Source organism: Halichoeres trimaculatus, unplaced genomic scaffold, assembly GCF_033239565.1.
Source record: "Halichoeres trimaculatus isolate MK-OKI-2021-1 unplaced genomic scaffold, fHalTri1.1 fHalTri1_scaffold_5, whole genome shotgun sequence".
Taxonomy (NCBI): domain Eukaryota; kingdom Metazoa; phylum Chordata; class Actinopteri; order Labriformes; family Labridae; genus Halichoeres; species Halichoeres trimaculatus.
Genome location: NW_027437183.1, coordinates 37,504,504 through 37,524,603, shown reverse-complemented (window position 1 = coordinate 37,524,603; position 20,100 = coordinate 37,504,504). Strand labels below are relative to the sequence as shown.

The window sequence follows — 20,100 nt, the reverse complement described above, 5'->3', positions numbered from 1 at the left end:
ACAGTTCTCTAAGGTGAACAGGGCCCCCTACGGGCCTGGAGGACACAGCACAGTGATGTTTGGTTAAATGTGGGGAGACTGTTTCTAAACCAAGACAGGTTTAAGACCACCCTAGGAAATATAAAATACCCCACAGAACATCAGATTCTGATGGATCTGATTTTCCTCTAGCTTCATTTGGCTTAGGGATGCACCAATCCAACTTTTCTGGTTCCGATTCCAATACCGATACCTGGACTTTGGGTATTGGCCCATACCCATCAGGTACTGATCCAATACCAGTGTTAAATAATGACCTGCATGGCCTACCGTGGAATAAGACTGGTAATGTTTAAGGTTAAAGGCAAAATGAGTATATGGAATAACTGAAGTTAATGTTTATTCTAACCATAAAACTTTTAAATGTTCACCAGCAGTTTGGTAAAACCAGAGCTTCAGAATGTTAAGAACTTAATATTCATTGTTGAGTTTTATACCCTGTAGACTGGTAATACGGGTTTCCAACTGTCCTGTATAATTCAGAATAGTCCCGTAATACAAACTTGATGGTTGCGTCTTGTTTTGTGTCAATACAGGGTGTGATTTGTCCTGTATTTCCAGTTTGCCTTGAACGCAGCACCACTCTGCCTGTATTCAACACGAGTTCACGTTCGCACACGTTCACGTGGTTGATTTTAAGCGTGGAATAAGTGCTCTTCATTAATTGGGTGAGAGAAAGTCACAGGAAATCAGAAGCAAACAGTCTGTGGCTGCGACTGCATCTAGCACTCCGCCCCGTGCCCAATTGAAAAGCAAAGGATGCAAATCAACAGACCTGAGATGGAAAGTTCGAATGAATGGCTTGACAGTGTGAATGAAATGATTTCAAGGGACACAGTAAAAATCTGTCGCCAAGTGCTTTCTGTGGCACATGGTGGCCTGTTGGACATGCGACAGCATGTGGCTGGAGAGCGATATTACCACAACATCGGGACAAACAGACATCAAATGTTAGAATCACAGTTCTTCATACCTGAAACATCTCCAGTTACAGCTATTCTACTAATAACTTATAATAAATGATCAATTTGGAAAAGTTAAACCTACCAATAAAACAACAGTAGGAGATTTTTAAAAGGCATAAATTATCTTTAAGCTACCATAGTGTTTTACTGAATATGTTTTCCTAGATTGGTTATTTCTCATCAGTACATCAAAAACACAAAGGTTTCAATAATAAAACATGAAAAAAGTTTAATACAATATTGATAACCAGTACCATTCATGGCTTTAGAGAAAAAAAATGTTTGTTGGGCCATGGATTAAGATTTTGAACTTCTCTTTCCTTTGAACGTCTCTTTGCACAGTGGGAAGACTTTGAGAATGAAGCCGCATTAAATGGATAAAATAAAAAATTATACACATAAAAAAAAGGCTAAATCAAAACTCAAAGGTGCAGTGTGTAGAATTCACATTTGGTAGAAATGGAAAATAATGAGTGATTACTGCTTCTGAAAAGCATTGTGTTATTGGTAACTTAGATTGAGCTTGTCACATTCACACAAGGAGCAGATCCCCTAATGTGGAGGCTGTCATCCCCCACCGCCATGTTTCTGTGGTAGCATGTACAGGAAGTCATGACTGGAAACTACCTAAAAACACTCAGAGTCATTCAAAATAAAACAAACAGTGTCAAAGTCAGTTCATATTTATCTTGACTACAGCTAAAAACGGACATAATGAGCAAAGCCAGACCAGAGGCCTATATCACGAAGCAGGATTAGTGGCTTAGCGAGATAACTTCAGGGTTAACTCTGGATTACCGATAGCATGAAGCCAGTTCCTTTTTTATCAGAGTAGATCACCATGGTGACCTACTCTGAACGGCTATCCTGCTCTGGAGCAGGATAAGTTGGAGGTTGAATCTGATCCTATAAAAAGCCCCTCCCACTGGCCAATCGGCTTCTCGGAAACAATGGCCTGCCCTTTTCTCCCAAACCCGGTGGACAGAGGCGCACAAGTTATAAGAAGAGCTTTACGAGGAGAAAGGGTGTTTAAAGATCGATCAGATCCACTCGATCAAAGGGATGATTCGCTGTATGAGAGGTATAGGTTCTGACAGCCTGGACTACGCTACCTCTGTGAAATATTAGAGCCGTACATTGCCCGTGCAACCCACAGGAGCGGTGCTGATTCTGAACAAAAGATGAAGGAATTCTAGCTCAGATTTAGTCAATGAAATGTACACACAGCAGAACATATCACCACTTTTTTTGGGAACATTTTAGGGGAAGCTGCAGCTTCCCTTGTAGTCTTAGAGCAATCTCCACTGCTTGAAACAGACTTATCAGACGTGTTGATGTTCTTGTATTTGTTTTTTATCTGCTCCCATGTTCTTCTGACTCCAGAAGGATTACATCTGGGAGAATGACATGATAACAGGAATACATGCAAGTCATTTGCACAGTAGCATTTATTATTTTATGAGATTTAGAAGTGTGATCACTATCATACTGAGTCACTGACGAGTAACTGACGCATTTACACAGTCCACTATGCGTTGCCATGCATTTTGCCTGCGGTTGGCCGCTGCTACCTTTCCCCTTTCCGAGATATTGCTTCTCTCCTCGTTGTATTGCTGCATTATCAGCCGCTGCTCTTCAGCGGTGAAGTACGGAGCTTTCTTAGTCGCTCATGATTATGATTGGTCAGCTGCCTCTGAGCCCTCCTCTTTAACGTGCGCGTTCACAGCTCTTGATGAGACAATCCTGGGTTAAGTTACCGTGTTGATAACTTGCGTCGTGCTATCAATTATCCTGATTGCCATTGTTACAGTTAATCAATCCTGGATAGATGTGAGTTACCGCGGATAAGTTGACGGCGCTTCGTGCTTTAGGCCTCAGGGGTCAACAGGTTTGAGGTTTTACCGCCCAACATGTATGAAGAAAGACTTATCAATGGAGTGGAACATGCAGGAACTCCTTGGTCTGTGACTCCAGCTGTCTGTCAGTTATACAGCTTGTTGGACCAAACACGCAGCCAGTGTGAGATGACAAACAGTCATCACGCAACAGAGTGGAGTCGGACTGCAGACGTATCTTGGGTATTTGAGGCATTAGGGTTTGTGACCAGCTGTTTTCGGCTGGGACCTAAAAGTGGGATCTTGACAGACAAGCTGTTAAAGTGGGTTTAAAGTGACTGATCCAGAGTCTGAGTGGACTGGGACAGTCTCTAAGCAGAGCTTAAGTGCTGCTGGTGATTGCCATGATGAGGAACAGGTGGACAGGTGCAGGTGGATCCAGAGAAGGGTGAGCTGCCCACTCTCTGTGGAATGGAGGCAGGGGAAACGCAGCACAAGAACCAGGATCCAAACATGGCGCAATCATCACAAAAACAACAAAACGTCATTTCAGAGGATTTTGATCAGAGCTGGTTTGTTCATAAAACACTATCCGTCCCTGTCTTTTTTATTTCTGTCTATGGGTATCCTGTTCCTCTGCTGTGCGATCATCTCCTGAGACCCTGTACTGCCTCAGAGCTCCTCACATACCCTCCATGTTGGAAACATCTATATGCAGGGAAGCAGCACAAACAACATATTACACAACAGCTGGGCTCAGGAGCTGACAGGAACAGGAGCAAGGCGTCCATCAGTGTGTGCTGACGGACGCTTCCTGCTCTCAGTCAGTGTGTCCCACAGTTTACTGCTTTATTTACAGCCACCCCCTAACAGTCCACAGCTGTGACAGCAGCTTCATGGGGAGGACCAGTGGGAAGAAGAAGGCTTGGAAGATTTAATGTCTGAATGAAGTCATCCTCACTAAACCTGCTGAAAACTCTGACCTGAAACCAGACCAGGTACAGCTTCTGGACTCAGGGGAAAAGGTTCACAGACATTTAGACTGATGCTAACATTTGTAAAGGCTGTCTCAGTGTGTGAGTGACCAAAACAAAACACACTCAACGACAGTCCATTACTAATAACAACAAGTTTCAGTTCATTGTCTGTTGTTTGATGCATTCAGAGGATTAAATAAGTGATCACATGAGGTTGACCTTTAAAAACTCTGAGGCTGGTACCAGCTCTGATGTGTGCAGACCATTAGGACCATTTCTTTCTCTATCTAGATAGAAGGATGGATAGTTAGAATAGAATAGAATAGAATAGAATAGAATAGAATAGAATAGAACAGAATAGAATAGAAATAGAAAATACTTTATTTATCCCCGAGGGGAAATTCAGGAGTCACAGCAGCAATCAATAAAACAAAAGTAAGAAAGTGCACAGAAAGTACAAAAAGGTCCACAAGAAAATAGATGCTGACAGCCCGTCCACCACTCGTCCACCACTCTCCAGCCCAGCCAGTCTCCACCTCCACAGGGTCCAGGACTGAGCCTCCCCAGCAGTCTGCTCAGTCTCTGTCTCCTGGATCCTGTCTGCTCACAGCAGGTGAAGCTCCTCCAATGTGGCGCCGGCGTCCGATGTCAGCTCCGTCAGCCACGTCCGTGAACAGCACGATGCCACTCTGCCCTCCGGCAGCCCCTCTGCCGCTGGGCTAGCACGGCTAGCTCGTCCATCCCACCAGAGTTAGATCCCACGTTCCCAACAACGATGGATGGAAGGACAGGTCCACGTCGTCACCTCCCAGCTCACACTGGAGAACCAGCACGTTGTCCTCACCTCCTCCTCCTCACCTTGAGGGAAATCATCAAGCCCTACACCAGTTAGCATTAACATGCTACAGGCTGCTAACAGCTAATTTCGCATGTAAACAATGCAGCCATGGTTACATGTAGGATCTCCAGACAAACACAGGAGAAAAGTAGTAAAAATATCGCTGAAGCCACAAAAAGTTTGGTGTCCATGACCAACAATGAACCATACAAAGTGATGATCCACTCCAAATACAAAGATGACGAAAAAGAGACGAAAAAAATTCCAAGAAACGGACAAAGAAGAGAGAGCTGCTGCAACAGACAGCTACTTGGGCAACACCTAGCAACGTCGATAGAGAGATAAGTAGATAGATAGATAGATAGATAGATAGATAGATAGATAGATAGATAGATAGATAGATAGATAGATAGATAGATAGATAGATAGCCATGAGCACATGAGCGTTTCAGAGGAGCACATGTATAGAAGAGAAACTGAAACTTATTAAGCATCAATCTCATCACCCAAGTATCGATCAACAGTGAGCCCATCATTATTATCAGTATATCAATATTTGAGATTGATTGACACGCCACTACTTATAATATATATATATATATATAAGATCAGATCATAAAATCCGGATAGTCACCTGATTATCAGCATCAATATTACAGGGTTAGGGTTTGTAGCTTCCTGATGGGGTCAAGCAGGGATGGATTGATCTACGCCACATCTAGGTCTCCATGACAACATTAAGCCAGCTGACCAGGTTTAGTACAGGGTAGAGAGATCTGTGTTTTTCATTGCTCAAAACGATTTCTGTGATTAATTTTGTAGTGATGGTGGACACTGGAGCCTAACTGTCAGACAGAAAAAAGTCAGAAGAGCAGAAGAAAGATAAACAGGAGAGTGATAGAGCACGAGCTAAAGGCTAACACAGGAGCTAAACTGTTTGTGATAATGTTCAATCCAACCCACAGTCAGCAGTTATTCTGCAGTGGTCTGTTCAAACTTGAGAGTCAATCAATTAAATGAAGAGTGAGGTTACGTTAGCTCTGATTGGTAGATGACTGGCAGGACATAACCAGGATTCACTAACGTTACACACTGCCAGATGCGCTTAATGTAGACAGCTACTAAACTACATACAAACTAACAGTGTTTACTTGTTGTCACATTAGCCTACACATACGTCGGAACACCAGGCTGCCGATAGCGCTGCATATAGTCAGCTACTACAACATTTGCTCGATTATGTTTCAAACCGTAGTGCTACGTAACTGCACTGATAAACACTTTTACTCGTTGTATCCAGTAAAAAGTTGTCTTGAACAAAGGAAACTTGTTTTAACAAGATTTCCATCCAATTCTAAAACAAACACACACCTTGCTAAAATCAATTTCAGACAGTGTGTGTGAGACTCCAGGCCAGAAGGTAGCGAGGTGGTCCAATTCAAACAGATCTTCCACACAGCAGATTTAACATTTAGACTGGAGTCAGAGTTAACCCCAGGAACCTGACATGTTGAACAACCTGTGTCACCTCTGTTCGCAGACAGATCAGGTTGAGGTATGTTGTTTCCTCTGATAGAAAAATATCCTTCAACACTTTTTCTGTCTGTCAGCTGACTTAGCCAATCAGAGGCCATGTTCAAAGCTGCAGAGAGTTTAGACGCAGCTTGTTTTCTTGTTTTAACAAGGGAATAGATAACTATGTTGTCTGCGTACTTTATGATCCGACCTCTGGATGGTTCAGAGGCAGATCCTTAATCAACAATCTAAATAGAATTGGCCTAGAATTGTTCTTTGTGGCACTCCTACATTTTAACTAACAGCAGATGAGCGTGCATAACTAATTCTAGTCTACTGTTTTCATAACTCCATCCATGTCAGTGTTTACCAGAGAAATTAAGCTTTGACAGTTCAGACCATAACACATTAGAACTTACAGGATCAGACGCTTTTTTCAAATCAAGGGAAACAGCAGCAACAACACCTCCACTGTCAAGACCGGGTTTTGATTTGTTCTGTGAAACAGCAACTTCCTGTCTGGGTTGAGTGGTGTTTCCTGAAACCAAGCTGCAGAGGATGCAATCAGCTGGTGACAGATGACCCACCCTGGGCCTGTAGTTTGCTGCTCTGGTTTCATCACCTGCCTTAAAGACAATTTCCAAGCACTGGGAATTAAGGTCCAGTTTGTAAAACCACACAAAGGACTTCAGCCTCTGGGGCCTCTAAAGTCACATCTGGACCTGAGGAAAATCTGCAGAGGAACACAGGCTGGGACGCTGGCTCTGTCCCCAAACCTGCAGCTGACCCAGCAGAGCCGTCCTCTTTAGACCTTCAAGAGAATCAAGTCCAGATAACACCTGATCTCCATGTTTTCATCCTTTCATCCTGACTGAAATCCTTTTCATGTGTCTGAGGTTTACACCTCCAGGCTTCAAAGAAGATCACAGCAGCACATGTCAGAGTGTGGAGGGCAGACAGTGTCACTTCACAGACCCCAACATCTACTTCTTATACTCTCCAAACACGGATCAGAGGAGAGGCAGTAAAATAACGCAAACAGAACAGAAGGGAACAAAGTCAAAGGATGTGAAAACAAAACAAGGAAAATCAGTGATTTCAACACTTTGTTCTCCGAGTGGATTTGCAGAAAACATGTCTGTATATGAAGGTTTGAAAATAAACTTCCTTATCTGAGTCTGACCCCTGCAGCCTGGTTTTAGTCACTCTTAATGTATCTGGGTAACACTTAACAATACAAATTCCTTAATTAACATTGGTCAGGGCATTAATAAGCAGTAACTCTAAGTTTATTGAGCATTATAATGTGTTACCTAACATTAAAGGGGACATATGCTTGTTTCTCCTTTTCACTATGCCAGACTAGGATGCCTGTAAAGCATTTCTGCCCTCAGTACAAGTCATTTAGTTCCTTCATTTCCCCACAATAGCGTTCTCAATATCCTCATTTTAGGCCATTCTGAAGATCTCGTTGAAACGCTCCATTTGGAGAATGACCTCCAGTAACCTCGCAACGTCTGTGCTCTGATTAGTCAGTTCTATCAGAGGGGCGGAGGGGGTAGAGCCAGGGGGCGGTTTTTGCAGCATGGCAGTATTTACAAAATCGCCACATTGGATAGGGCAGACCGAGCGAGTTTGCTGTTTGCCAAAACTTCACCGTAAAGCATTTATAGCACTAATAAAATGGCAGAGTGTAGGATACGTCCTTTTGTATTGGACCCCGAGTCAGACCCGGACGGTTCTGCAGCTCAGGAGGAAGAAAATCCACCTGGACACAGATCATCTCAGGACGCTTCAGTGTGGTGAGTCAAAGCGGTACTGTAACATGTATAGTTTATATGTGGAAATATAGGCAGACTTCACCAATAAACTATTTCTATAACAGGGCTCCATCCTGCTCCTTCACTTTTCTCTGTCTGTTTTATCCATCATGCTGAAAGTGTAGTCTAAAGATCACCTCTACCGTCGGTTCCTCACTAAAGCCGCGTTTCCACAAAGCAGTCCGGGTCGGTTCGTCTCGGTACAGTGCGCTTTTAGCGACGTTTCCACTGACTTATCCCGGGACGGATCCCTAAAAACCGAGACGAGCCGTCCCACTTTTTTGGGACCCTTTCGTATGGGTGCCAGACCGAACCGATCCGCTCTCGGAAGGTGGAGCAACACACTGCAGACCGTTGATTGGTCAAAAGTCATTGGTCACTTACCCCGACAGCGGCTGCATTTCTCCTGGCGGCACACAGACTTCTCTTGAACGAAGCTTGATTGCACTTTGTAACAGAGAGTTACATGAAAATCACAGAGAGGACAAAATGCTGCATGTCTTCCATCCGTGCTCTTTGTTTACTGTGTCGCGTTTTCTTCTTTGTTGGATTTAATAGCGGGGTAAGCTGCTACGGCGTCGCGCTATGCTGTTTACCAGCTGCGGCTTCCGGCATCCGGCTTACACACCGCCCACCACGAGAGGGCACAGTTTGCTGTGGAAACGCAAACGGGATCAGACTTAAGTTTCTCAAACCGTACTGAACCGACCCGGACAGCTTGGTGGAAACACAGCTTATGTTATTACCGCAGCATTGTTGTGGTCCAGGTTCACAGTGCATGTCAGAGCAAGCATGCAAATATCACAGTCTCACAAGTATTACGACGTCTGCTAAAACTACAGTGTTTTAACTGCTAATTCACCATGTAAAGCTGAGCTGCTCAGCAGAGCAGAGTCCCTGCATCCAGCATCTGAGGGGGGATACTCGGCTCTTGGTGGGTGTATCCCTCGGTGGCGGTTGTGTGACTAACTGACATCACAGAGGAGGAGCTGCTTTATCAGATTACTCCAATAAAACTAAAGGATCCTCGTGTTGTCACGACGTTTGAAATCTCGCGTTTGAAAATGTCAATGACTTATTTTCAGAGGCATCAAATCTCGTTCTAGGATATCAGAAAAAATACAATATCTCATTTTTTGAAAATTCAGGGGGTGTAAGGTCTTGTTTTCAAATGTATTATATTATATGTAAGTATTAAATCAGGGATCAGCATGATATGTCCCTTTTAATTAACATATTAGATAAGCATTAATAAGTAGTTAATTAATGTCTACTGTACAGAGTTAATCAATACATAATTTAACATTAATAGAAGATAAATTGTGTTTTTATCCTATAACATCAGTAACCTTAACAAATTTCCTTTGATTCAATGGATTGATTTATCCATTCATTTCCTTTTATCCAATAGTTCCTTTTATCCAATAGTTCATAGCAGGCTAACTCAGCATTCTGCATTAGGAGTGGAGCACAAGCTTTTCAGGAGTTCCTACAACAATTTTTAGACATATCTTCAGTCATTCATGTTCAGCATTCTGCATTTGCAGCACAGTTTCTTCAGAAATTGCTTTTCTAGACGTAAAGTGTAACACATGTATTCCTTATCCAACACCCATACTGGTTACACTTTAATTAACTACTATTTAGCATTAATTCAGCATTAATTCAGTTAAGTATTGGTTAGTACTTAAGTCATCACCTGTAAAGCATGAGTTACAAATGCAGTTATTAATAAGACTAAAGACCAGCAGCCCCTCTGGGACACATATTTCAAATTCAAAGGTGACACAACACAAACTCAAACTGTGTAAAATAATGTTAAACAAAACAAAGATTGATTCAAAATGACCATTACTCTGCAATCCAACTCAAAAATCTTTCAAATTTAAAGTCTCTCAAAGCTAGTGGCAAAACTCAAATGCAATAATCAGAAAGGTCGAGGGCCGGGATATGATGAGAGACCATATCACACAGCCAGAAAGTCAGGAGTGAAGCTGCAGAGGTTTATTGTGTCCAATGCTTTGGTGAATGCAGAGTTTACTGACGACTTACAGACTCTCTGAGGCCTGAAAAAGGTAAATACTTTGAGTCAACAACTTCATCTTCAGCAAGATGTAGTATGTTTGAGCTAGATTTGCTTATCGTGATTAGCGCATTAGCATGCTAACATAAATAGCATGTTTTTTCTGAACTGTAGCAGTAAATGGTACTGAGTGCTTTTACTACATGTTAGTGTTGTTAGCTAGTTTGAAGCTCATATGGACTCAGTATGAGAGTTTAGGGAGCTTTAGAGGAGTAAAATGAGACTGAGAGATGTGTTCATGTACACAGTGAACCAGGACGCTGTCTTTGGACCATAGACTGTATATAGAGTAGACAGCATGGCTTCGCCATTTACCATTGTACCACTTTGAAGTCAAGGTTCCCCCGTCACAGGCGCAGCCATTGTAGCAGTTTGCAGCCAGAGTAGTCTGTGAGGGATTCTGGGAGGATCTGAGTGGAGGTAACAAAAATGATATATATTTTTTTTCTTTTGAGGGTCTAATCACTTCTTGACTCTACCTCCAAACATATTTTACAAAAAATACACAAGAACAGCAGCTTTCAGTCATCATTAAACATGACGTAAAACCTTGTTTTAACCTCATAACTACTGAAAGCGAAACTTTTCAGAACAAAGAGGACTTGAATACAAGGCAGCCAAATGATATCTTCAAATCACCACAACAATCGGACATGAGAAACATTTCTACCAGGACTATTCATTTTTTTAATAAACTACAGCTCATCTGGAATGGCTGGAACGAGATTTATTGACCTTTACTGCAGCCAGTCACCAGGGGGAGCAGTTTTTGTGACGACCTCACTTCAAGCCGAGCAAGATGACGTCCATTTTTTTTTTACAGTCTACTCGTTGGACCTTCTGGAAGTTAGACTCTCCCATGGCATCAGCTTCTACTTCATTCTGGACTGTTTGCTGCCATTCTGTGAGCCCTTCCTCGTTTATCTGCCCATCAACCATCACCAGGCTTCTCCCCTTCATCCTCACTGCTGAGGTCATATTACATTTCTGAATTAATTATGAGTTTGTGTTGTTGTTGTCGATGTTGTTGTTTGTTGTTTGTTGTTGTTGTGTCCTCCGCATTGAGAGGAGCCAGATGAGGTGGTTCGGGCATCTGGTGAGGATGCCTCCTGGATGCCTCCCTGGGTAGGTGTTTTGGGCATGTCTAACTGGGAAGCGACCTGGGGCAGACCCAGGACATGGTGGAGAGAGGCTGTGGACAGGAGCCACTGGTCTGCGCTGATGGCACTGCTGCCCTCGCGACGATAAGCAGTGGGAATTGGGATGGAGTGGAATGGAGTGGAATGTTGTGTCTGTTTCTACATTCTGTTTAGTAGATATCTGATATTTGTGCTTCAGGGTACTGCTGGTCTTAAACTTCATTAATAAATATTTTGTGAAGCATAAGAAAGTCCTCTCTTTAGATAATAAGTCCTTTGTGACTACCTTAAATCATGATTTGCTCTGTAATAAGGTGTCCAAGTGCAAAGTCCAAAAAGACTACGAGACACTTCAAGCCAGGACCAGAGCCACTGAGGAACTGTTCAAAGCCACCATACAAGAGGAGAGGAAGAAGATACAATCAGATGACAGATAGAGATTCACCGGAGGCTCACAGAGAAGCTAATGTTCCTGTTCCTGAACTTAAACCAATTCAGAGACAACCCTGGAACTTTCTGCAGGACCTCTCCTCTGGCACTCTGTGTGGCACGTGAGGGTTCCTCCTGAACATGCCACCCCCGAAAAAAGAGAAGAAATGAGAAAAAGAAAACAAAAGAGGCATTAAATGGTAAATTCTAGTGATGTCCCGATCCGATCACATGATCGGGATCGGGGCATTTTTTTAACAATCAGAGATCAGGGGAGACAGAATCGGAAAAAGCCTGGGGCCTTAGTTCTTGTTTTTAATTAAAATGTGTATAATAGAACATCATCATTCATTTTAGAATATAACTTTATTTGTCATTATAACAAGTACAACGATATTGCAAACAAGAAATTGCAACCTTATTGTCACACACATACAAGGTTTTGTTGTGGTGCACCACTGAGAAGCTTTATTTTTATTTTGTTGATCCAATGCTGCACTAAGTGGAGAAAAGAAGCTATATCCATGTTCGCTAGAATGATACCTTACTTTAAATAAAACAAAACAAAAAAACCCAAAGGGCAACTTGTAGGAGTTTTTTTCTTTTCTTTTTTCCTAATGCATTGCTGAAAGATCGGATCGGGAAATATCGGGATCGGCAGATACTCAAAATAAAAAAATCGGAATTGGATCGAGAGCAAAAAAAAGGTGATTGGGACATCCCTAGTAAATTCAATTTCCATATAAGGAGCATTTCCATGTTGTGGAGTGAGGTATGAGGTAAGATCTGGACTGACAGCACAAAGCTGAGGACATGTGTAGTGTGATTTCCTGTGATGTCTTCACAGCAATGGCAAAGAAAGCTTTGAGTTAGAGAGTCTGTGAGAACTTTTGTTTTGAAGTGGATTGTAGTCAAGGGTGTCAGCATAACATATCATGCTGATCCCTGATTTAATACTTACATATAATATAATAAATTTGAAAACAAGACCTTACACCCCCTGAATTTTCAAAAAATGAGATATTGTATTTTTTCTGATATCCTAGAACGAGATTTGATGCCTGTGAAAATAGGTCATTGCCAGTTGGCCGCAAATTTTCGTCGTCGTGACAACACAAGGATCCTTTCTTTTTATTGGAGTAATCTGATAAAGCAGCTCCTCCTCTGTGATGTCAGTTAGTCACACAACCGCCACCGAGGGATACACCCACCAAGAGCCAACTGACTGAGTGCTGGATGCAGGGACTCTGCTCTGCTGAGCAGCTCAGCTTTACATGGTGAATTAGCAGTTAAAACACTGTAGTTTTAGCAGACGTAATACTTGTGAGACTGTGATATTTGCATGCTTGCTCTGACATGCACTGTGAACCTGGACCATAATAATGCTGCGGTAATAACATAGTGACAAACTGACGGTAGAGGCGATCTTTAGACTACACTTTCAGTATGATGGATAAAACAGACAGAGAAAAGTGAAGGAGCAGGATGGAGCCCTGTTATAGAAATAGTTTATTGGTGAAGTCTGCCTATATTTCCACATATAAACTATACATGTTACAGTACCGGTTTGACTCACCACACTGAAGCGTCCTGAGATGATCTGTGTCCAGGTGGATTTTCTTCCTCCTGAGCTGCAGAACCATCCGGGTCTGACTCGGGGTCCAATACAAAAGGACGTATCCTACACTTTGCCATTTTATTAGTGCTATCAATGCCTTACGATGAAGTTTTGGCAAACAGCAACCTCGCTCAGTCTGCCTCATCCAACATGGCGATTTTGTAAATACTGCCATGCTACAAAAAACCTCCCCCTGGCTCTACCCCCTCCGCCCCTCTGATAGAACTGACCAATCGGAGCACAAAGGGCTGTGACATTGCGAGGTTACTGGAGGTCATTCTCTAAACAGAGCGTTTCAACGAGATCTTCAGAATGGCCTAAACTGAGGATATTGAGAACACTATTGTGGGGCAATGAAGGAACTAAATGACTTGTACTGAGGGCAGAAATGCTTTACAGGCATCCTAGTCTGGCATAGTGAAAAGGAGAAACAAGCATGATATGTCCCCTTTAAATGTGTGTGTGTGTGTGTGTGTGTGTGTGTGTGTGTGTGTGTGTGTGTGTGTGTGTGTGTGTGTGTGTGTGTGTTGGGGGGGGGGGGGGGGGGGTATTTTGATAGGGCATATGGAGTCCTCCTCCAGAAAAATATAAAAGATGTTTATTCAATTTCCTGCATTCTGGTGCATTTGATCATGTTTTTAGATTGAAAATGAGCTCCCTCTGACATTGTTTTTCCTTGGAGCTGGCATGGTTCAAGAACTATATTGATGAGATTATTCCATCCATCCATTTTCTATACCGCTTATCCTGTTTAGGGTCGCGGGTGGCTGGAGCCTATCCCAGCAATCATTGGGCGAGAGGCAGGGTACACCCTGGACTGGTGGCCAGTCAATCGCAGGGCTGACACATAGACAGACAACCATGCACGCACACACTCACACCTAGGGACAATTTGGTGTGTGATGAGATTATTAACTTTCATAATTTCACTGCAAACTTATGGCATTGCAGTAGTTTTCATAGTTTTGTGAGGAAAGATGTTTGACATGTTATGACATGTTATGTTTTTTTTTTTTTTTTTTTTTTCCGTTGCTAGGCGCTGCCCAAGTAGCTGCCTGTTGCAGCAGCTCTCTCGTCTTTGTCAGTTCTTGTAATTTTTTTCGTCTCTTTTTTGTAATCTTTGTATTTGGAGTGGATCATCACTTTGTATGATTCATTGTTGGTCATGGACACCAAACTTTTTGCGGCTTCGGCGATATTTTTACTACTTTTTCTCCTGTGTTTGTCTGGAGACCCTACATGTAACCATGGCTGCATTGTTTACATGTGAAATTAGCTGTTAGCAGCCTGTAGCATGTCAATGCTAACTAGTGTAAGGCTTGATGATTTCCCTCGAGCTGAGGAGGAGGAGGTGAGGACGACGTGCTGGTTCTCGGATGTGAGCTGGGAGGTGATGATATGGACCTGTCCTTCCATCCATCGTTGTTGAGAACGTGGGATCTATCTCCAGTGGGATGGACGAGCGAGCCGTGCTAGCCCAGCGGCATCGTGATGTTCACAGACGTGGTTGATGGAGCTGACATTGGACGCCGGCGCCACATTGGAGGAGCTTTACCTGCTGTGAGCAGACAGGATCCAGGAGACAGAGACTGAACAGACTGCTGAGGAGGCTCAGTCCTGGACCCTGTGGAGGTGGAGACTGGCTGGGCTGGAGAGTGGTGAACGAGTGGTGGATGGGATGTCGTCATCTATTTTCCTATCCTTTTTGCACTTTCTATACACTTTCTTACTTTTGTTTTCTTAAATGCTGCTGTGACTCCTGAATTTCCCCTCGGGGATAAATAAAGTATTCTGTATTCTGTATTCTGTATGATAAATTGATCAACCTTTTTGCATGTGAATACTTAAGAGATTAACTAATGACCGAATGTTGTGGGTGGTGAGACTATTTAACAGAGATATTTAATAAGTCATTTTGATGAACATGACAAAAGCAGTTGATAATGTAGCAAACAGCAGAGATTTGAACAGAATCATTTGAATGGATGTCCCAAAGCATTTGCAACTTGTTCAAAGAAATGAGAAACTGCTTTTCTGATGTGAACGTGACACAATGATGTGATGGTTGAACAGAGAGATTAGAGAATTTCAATTCTGATCTAAGAAATGACCCAAAGCAACTGAGAAAAATTGTTATACGTTTCTGTCTGTATAGGTGTTATGTTTGCCACTTGAGTTTTTTAAATTTTGGTCTGAGATGGCGGTGTGATGAGGGTCTGTGGAGCGTCTGCAGAGTGCTCGCTGTGCTCACTCTGCTCTGTGGGGTCTGGTTTTATCATTTCATGTTGTTGGACAGATATTGGTGGATATATAAAGTCACTCATGAGGCTATGGGGATCTCTGGATCAGCGTTTTGCCTGGTCCGATGTTCAGATGTACATCACAGTCAGAGCGAGGTTTGGGATGAATCTAACATCTCCCCCGAGCAGTGCTCCTCATTCACTTAGTTTTTCTCATGGGCTTCAGATTTCTCCGGAAAAGATAAAACTGTGTTGACGTTGTGCAGTTGCATGTGAGCCTGGAACTCGGTGGCATCCAGGCTGGATGTTTGGAGTGATGCCTGAGTGTTGATTGGTATCAACGTTGTAAACATCACAGAGGGAGCCACTCAGCGTTAGCCTCAACAAAGAAAGCTCATTTCCCCATCGCCCTATCACCGAGCCCACCATGTCCATCTGGACTCCATCCATCTGGCCATCATCTGCTCACCCCAGTGACGTCAAAATGCCTTTATCAGATCAAATTGTCACACTCTGCTCGGCCAAGTTGACATTTTGCAGAGGAATGCTTCCCTTTTAGCTGGAGTGGAAATGGCTTCCTTCCTTCTTTGCTTCCTTTCTCATTAGTCCTGAAGATTAGGCCTCAGAGAGGTCGGACTCTGCAGACCGTGCCTTTGGAAGCGCCTGAAGAAACAGATGCTGCTGGTTCTGATCCAGATCATAAATATACAGTGTTTATCTCACCCCACATCAAACCCAAACCTGATAAGTAGAAAGAAGACAGATTATCAGAGTCCTCAGAGGAAGTCAGGCCCACTGCTCAGCTCTGATCAGTCTTTAAGGTGGGACACAGATGATCATTCAGGATGAATGAAACACCAAGAAGAGGGCAGAGCCCTCAGGATCCAGGCTATGGAGACCTGATCTGTTTTTCATCATTCATTCTAAAAGGTCTTCTGGGTGCTGTCCACAGATTGTGTTTGATGCCAATGTGGGTTTCATCAGATTTGGTCATGAATCAGGACCATCAGACAGCTGGAGTTATGGACCCAGGAGTTCCTGCTCTACCCACCCCAACGAGCAGGGGTCTGAGGCTCCGGAGCCTCATGTGGATCTTTGGCTCTTTTTTGACTCCTTTTTAATTAAAAAAATGTATATATTATTGAAATAAAGAATTTTTATTTTTCTTACAGAGGGTATTGATAGATAAAGATATTGACATTAAATTAAATCATTCGTTGATATTTTGTTGAACTAAACCTGCATCACAGCTGTCAATAAAGCCTGCCACTGCTCTACTTCATCAACAACCCACCAACTTTCCATGCACCTGTGACTAAACCTTAAGTTTTACAGCCCTGGTAAAATAACTTAATCTACAAAAAGACAAATCTACAAGAAAAAAAAAAACAGATTAAAAAAAGAGCAATTTATTTCAATCCCTTATTTTATTTTATTTTTTATTTTTTATGCAAATTTATTATATTTAATGGAAAATGCAAATTTTTTTAATTATAATTTCTATTTTTTTGCAAATGTTTGAAATTTCAAAATGTCAAGATTTGCAAATTTTTGCAATTTTTTGAATTTCATTTTTTTTAGTTTTGTAAATTTAAGCAAATTGTGACATCACATTTTTTTTATTTTAAAAGAAAATATTTAGAAATTTTTAAAAACTACAAACTAAAACATTATGGGCTCTAATTTCATGGCGCAGCGCAGGGGGCGCAAGCCTGGCGCACCTTGGGCAGTGTTAATTTCGTGCGGCGCACCGCTGTGTGTGCGCTGCCAATTTGACAATTTGGTAAACCGTCTGCGCGGAGATGGGTGTGACAGCGCGCCAGGGGGAGTTGACGGCGCACCAGGAGGAGGTGTCAGCAGATTCATGTTGGCGCAGTGACAATTTTGTGCCAAAAACAGTGCAGAAAATGCGCTGAAAGCTCGCCAGCTCCAACCTGGTCTATTCTCGGCACAAAGCGGAGTGCACCCTCTGCAGGTGTAATTTGGTGACAGGCCAAATATGTGCACACATGTCAACAAAGCCTCAGAGGCAGGTTTCCAGAGTGTCAGGCACATTTTAATGCAATAAACAATCACAGCAATCACTATTTAATGTAACCGTCTGAACTAGCATATACATTTATATCTATATTAACTGTCCCGTCACATCTGATGTCAGATTAAAGCCGTTTGTCATAATGGAAAGTTAACCTGACGGCAGCTGGAAGTTTGATGCACATCTTACAATTTGCATTTGTACGGAGGGAGGCGTGGACGCAAAGTGCACCGGTCACGCCCTGTCCGTGCAGCGAAGGCCGGCGCAGGGCAGGTGTGCCTGCGCTTGCGCCTGGTCTATGAAATTAGAGCCGCTTTGTACATTTGTGTAAAATGAATAAAGAAAAATGGATCAAGTAGATTTTGTGGCTCCAGAATGGCTGTAATCCAGGTGAGCTGAGGCTAAATGGCTAAAGGTTGCAGACCCCTGCCAATGTCCAAACCAGATGGACCACAACAAAAATCAGACATAATGAGCAGAATCAAACCAGGAGTCGAGAGGTTGGAGGTTTTACAGCCCAACATGAACCAGGACAGGATCATCACTGGGCTGGGAATCCAGGGAGCTCCTGGGTCTGTGGCTTTTGGTTTCACTGATAAATACAACTGAGTTTCATTGGTATAACAGTGGAAATTTATGAAGCGTTTCCTTGTAATGTGGAATAAACATCAGTTAGACATAGAAACCTCCTCTGAGGCTGGTGCAGGTATCTGTGGTTACCATAGAAACCAACCCACTGGGGCTGGCTGATTGAGCTTCATTTATGAGATTGTACTTTAAGACTAGACCTTTCATTGTTTTTTTCATTTCCCTTTGAAGAAAATAAGCTGATCATGATCTCCTGCTGCGTCTTCTCACCTGATGGTCCAGAATTCTGCTTGCAGAGGACTCAGTCTAAGCCTGTTGGAGCGCAGCCATCAGCTGATGGAGAGCTCTGTGTCAACTTCACCTGTAAGAAGGTCCTCACTGTCAACAGTAAACCAACAAAACCCTGTCCCTGCTGGACCAATGAAGCCATCTGACCCCTTCATCATCAATAGAATAGAATAGAATAGAATAGTATAGAATAGAATAGAATAGAATAGAATAGAATAGAATAGAATAGAGTGTACTTTATTAATCCCTGAAGGGAAATTCAGAGTCACAACAGCCACACAAGAAAGTATATAACACAAAACATTTAATGATACATAAATAGAATAATATAATAGGTGCCAACTAGAAGAAAATATCCATCAGAGACGACAGCTTGGCCATCAGCCAGTCAGCCTCCATCTCCACAGGGTCCAGGACTGAGCTGGACTTCTTCCCCAGGCTGTTCAGTCTCTTCCTCCTGTATCGTGTCCACTCACAGCAGGTGAAATCCTTCCAATGTGGCATTTGTTAGCTCCTTTGGCCATGTTTGTGAATTGCTTGGTGCTACTCTGCCTTTTGGTATTCCCTCTGCTGCTGGGGTAGCACGGCTAGCACAGTCCACCTTACTGGATGGAAGGACAGATTGATGTCGTCTCTTCATAGCTCGCCTCCTTCCTCCTCAGCCCAAGGGGAATATCCGGCCTAGCACTGGTTAGCATTGACATGCCACAGGCTGCTATCAACTGAAATCTTGTGTGTAAAAAATGCAACGATGGTTACAAGTAAGATCGCTGGACACAGAAACAAATAAAGGTAAAAACAGCACTGCGGAGACAACCAGTTTGGTGTCAGTGACCAACAGATGAGATACTAAAAGTAACAACAAAGAATGGAGAGAGCTGCTGCAACAAGCTGCCACTTTAGCAGCACTTACCGTCAGACCTTGGTTTTTCTGTTGTACTGCTTTGATTTCAGATGGAACATGGGGAATGGTGATGTGTTCTGTGTAGAAAAAAAATTCTCATGGTACTTTGAAAATGAGCTGTACTAATTAACATTTATATTCCAAATGTATGTTGTGCTTTAGATAAAGAGCATCAGGGTAAAAAATTCTCCCATTAGTCAGGATATTGTGCAACTAATCCTGTTGTCTTCACACTCTACCAGTTAACGACAGACTACACCTGCAAACATCCCATCTTACATGTAAGTCAGACTGCTGGAGTGTGTGGATGATGGCCCAACACATAGTGTGGTAGTTTTCCGTTATTGGGGGTAAGATACCCAGGAGTCTTGTGTGACACAAAGTGAGTTGTTATGTTAACCCTCACCATGATGTGTTTCACAAACACCTCCTCAGAGTTTCTGTGAGCCCAAAGCAAACCCAAGCCCAGTCCCAAAGCCCAGTGCTTGGTGTTATCTGACTCCGGGGGGAGAGCATGCAGCAGAAAATCTGTGCTGAGCTCTCACTCGATACCCTACAAGCCGTTTTCTGAAGCAGCAGGAATAAAACAACATACCACACATACTTTCCACTTTGTATCTGGCATACAGGAGACTCCTGAATGAGAAAGCTTATCAGTGGAATCGAGCCCGACCATCCGAGCCCCGCTGAGCGCTGTTTGGCCACGCTCCTCTCCAAAGATGAACTCTGCTCACGTTCGGCCTGCTCCTGGGCAGCAGGAATCTGAAACAAGGGAATAAAACAAGCA

General features: G+C 42.9%; 1 protein-coding gene across 1 annotated transcript in view; it reads left to right on the top strand.

Annotated features, from left to right (window-relative positions):
- LOC141790791 (E3 ubiquitin-protein ligase DTX3L) overlaps nucleotides 1–20,100 on the top strand; it is a 175,635-nt gene that overhangs the window by 123,487 nt on the left and 32,048 nt on the right. The window lies entirely within an intron of this gene.